The sequence below is a fragment of the Trachinotus anak genome, unplaced genomic scaffold, assembly GCF_046630095.1.
Source record: "Trachinotus anak isolate AG129_WGS33_773 ecotype Australia unplaced genomic scaffold, CSIRO_AGI_Tana_v1 ptg000013l, whole genome shotgun sequence".
In the NCBI taxonomy this organism is placed as follows: Eukaryota; Metazoa; Chordata; class Actinopteri; order Carangiformes; family Carangidae; genus Trachinotus; species Trachinotus anak.
The window spans coordinates 29,599,239-29,602,767 of NW_027273864.1; the positions used below are offsets into that span (position 1 = coordinate 29,599,239).

General features: G+C 39.8%; 1 long non-coding RNA gene across 1 annotated transcript; it reads left to right on the forward strand.

The window, feature by feature from the left end:
- The first annotated feature begins 1,781 nt into the window (after nt 1-1,781).
- Nucleotides 1,782-3,086, forward strand: LOC139630365 (uncharacterized). Its single transcript, XR_011693151.1, has 3 exons — nt 1,782-2,028; nt 2,405-2,513; nt 2,626-3,086. It is a non-coding gene; the product is annotated as an uncharacterized lncRNA (long non-coding RNA).
- Nucleotides 3,087-3,529: the final 443 nt, after the last annotated feature.

Consider the following 3,529-nt stretch of genomic DNA (forward strand, 5'->3'; position numbering starts at 1 on the left):
TAGCACCTTGAGGTTTTTGTTGGGAGGACAGCAGGTGAGTTAAACATCCCAAATGTTTAACAAAAAAAATACAATTCAGCATATATGGATAATGAATTTTCTAATAATAAACGAATGAGTAATATTCACTGGTGTTTAAATGGAGCAGAGGTCATAATAAACTTAACACAACACACTGAACTCACTAAAATAACAGTCTCAGAACTGTGTCTCTATTTCGACGTTTGTACCAAACTAAATGATTCTTTCCAGGAAAACAACCTATAATGTATAACAACCTAAACGTATTGCCAGGATTTTCTGCTGAAGTTGTCTCGACAGTCTTTCTATTCTCTCTGCCTCTGCTGCAACAAGATGCCCTGATTTCCAAAAATGTGTGTTTACAGTATATGTGCTATTTACCAAGACCACATTCTTTTCCTAACCTTTACCAAGTGGTTTCATTGTCTAACAGATATATATGGTTAATCTCAAAAAACAAACAAACAAAAAAAATTGGCAAAAGAAAAAACAAATACAAAACTTGGAGTATAACCACCAGAGCTGAAACAAATAGTTCAGCTCAAATCAGTAAGTCGGAACAAAAAATTAATTATCTACTATATAAAATAATCATTAATCATTTCAGTCATTGGGAAAATTATACAAATTCATTGGCTTCAGCTTTTTAATTGTGAATATTGTCAGGATTTCTGGGTGTCTGATAGATTTGTCAGATCACCTTGGAGACGATTAAATGAAACAAGGAATTTGGAGATGTCACTTTGGACTTTACCATTTTCTGACATTTTATAGATCAAGCTTTTCATTGATTAATGAAGAAAATAACTTTAACTGCATAGACCAGACTGGACAAGTTTCAAAGTAAAACCATTGTACAACCTAAATACAACCAAATATGTGTCAGACTAAGAACTTTGCCCCAGAAATGATCAGTTTGCTTCTTTAAAACAGGTGATAAATAATAACAAAGCCAGTTTTTACACCATGTGCTGCAGTCGGCTGCGCTGGAGTCAGGACTGTGTTCAGCTCAGTAACTGTGCAGTTTTAAATGTGATCACTGTTCTGTTCCTGTGCTTCTGCTGGATAAGTGGCTCATTCACACACTTCACACCTTAGTGGAGTTTGTTGTTGCTGCTCCTTCCTTTGTCTAAATGACTCTTCAGGCTGTGAGAGCGAATCCTTCAGCTGCTCTCAGGTCACAACAAAGAGCACGACTGAAATCTGCTGACGCTGCTGTTAGATGGATCAGGGCAGGGCTTTCCCAGGGCTTCCACTGTGTGTGTGTCTGTGTGTGTGTGTGTGTGTGTGTGTGTGAGATAATCTATATGGCAAATTCTTGTGTATTCTGTATCTTCTGTATCTTCTGTATCCCCCAGTGATATGAAAAACATTTTTGTAAATTCAGTTCCATCTGCTCCACATGAAAAATTAAAATGTTAAATGTGATGTGGTGAGTGACTCTCTCTCCTCTTCCTCCTCCTCTCCACCTCTTCATCACCTGAAATATTTTCTGTCACACGTAATAGTTGGATTTCCTGTTTATCTTACTGAAGGACGCCACATTTGCTCTAATGTTCTTTCAGCAGCATTTTCAACTCCCAAGAGATGAAAGCATGAACGTGCACGTTAATACACACATTAGTGTACACAAACAGGATAGAACAGGTTAAGCTTTAGAGGTGTTCGTAGGTGTGTTTCTCACTTCAAGAAGAGCCAAATGTTCCCTCTGCTTCCAGTCTTTATGCTAAGCTAGGCTAACCATGTCAAGAGAATAAGAGTATTTCCCAAAAATGTTGAATTATTCCTTTAATGAGCAAATAAGCCTGAAATTTAGTAAAATAATGTGGAAGAAGATGGAAGATGGGAAACAATTCAGTATTTAATCTGTAACGATCTGTTTGAATTTAAAGTTCACACCAGCTTTGGACTCCAGCAGCAGTGAAATGCACCCTCAGCCTGACCTATCGTCGTCCTGTTGTCCTGACAAACCAGGCCACTGTTGTTCTCTTCATTAACACAAAACCAGTGAGTCGTGCTGAGCAGATAAAAACAGCTGACACTAACCTGATGTCATGGTTAGGCTGCGCCTCTCCTCAGGGAATGACTCAGTTTTCCCACTGTTTCCTCTTCCTACTGTGTCATGTTTGTCCCCAGTTTGCTTCTCTTATTGTAGGTCTGCGTGTGTGTGTGTGTGTGGGTGTGTGTCTGTGTTCGTCTGCTGGGTGTGGCTATCTGATCTTCCTCCTTCCTCCCTATGCTGCGCAGCTGAAACCCAAACATTTCCTAGCCAGATTGTTCAGTTTGCCATCGTGGTGCTAAAACTAAGGCCAGTTCTTTCTTGTTTAGTATTTCTACATCGTCATGTTTGTTTCTACGTTGTCTAATTCTATGTCCTCCTCAGGTTCGGGATCCTCCACCTGCTCCGCTCCACCATCAGCCAGACTCCTCATTCCCTCTACCATGATGAGCACTGCTCACCAGTCCACACAACACCTGGTGGACCTCTGCATGTTAGTTTTCAAAATCTGTTGCTGTCATAGTACATTTGTTGTTTATGATTTAAAAGTAAAATCCTGTGACAGTAGAAGCATCATCCATTCTTTGGTTTGTCATGTTTTTCAGTAGGACAGAGGCCTGTAATCTGTTCTGACTCTGACCACCTGCAGGCTTCCTGCTCGTCCCCTCTGCAGCGTCTTCATCGTCATCTTCATCTTCATTGTCATCTTCAGCTGCTCTGACTCTTCGTTGTCCTCACTCACCACACGGCTTTGTTTCTCTCCACTGAGACTTTGTTCAATTAGAAATCCACTTTTATTGTTTGTACACTTCATGTTCGCTCTCACGAGGCCCTGCTGTAGCCAGACAAGTAACTGCACTGCACATGTGATTGTTGCCATGTTGGTGACAGTTTCCCCCTCTTTAATTCAGTGGCATTATTTAGTTCAGTAAAATATAATATAATTTACATAAAATGATTGTGTTTTTTATAGTGAATTCAAGTGAATGGGCTTTTGGATTATTTTAATTTCAAATCATCACTCCACATTATCCTATAGTCCCACAATATTTATTATTTAAATGATCCCAGCAACACCACAGTCAGTGAGGATGCTGGGTGTTTACTTCCCTGTGTATGAGTACTGTAGCTGTTATAAATATTTTATAGTGTTTTATTTCATTGTCTTAGGAGTGATATATCTGTTCTGGCCACATTATCATATAATTATTTGTTGCCATGTGAGCTGCAGGATAAAGCTTGGTGAGCTGCATGAAGCTAACAAGAGGCTAACAAGTGAGTAACACTGCCACAAATGTAAAAAATGGGAAAAAAAGGTAACACTGTTTGCAGACAGTCTTACAGTAACGTTGCCATGACAACAAATCTGAAGTCACTTAGTAGTTTGTCACACAGCGCGGCTGTGCAGCTGAGCAGAGCATAAATTCTCTCACGTAGTTTGGGATTCGGCTGCGAGGGTGGCGCTGAAATTCAATCACACTCGGCCATTTTCAGCCATAAAAGACCAGT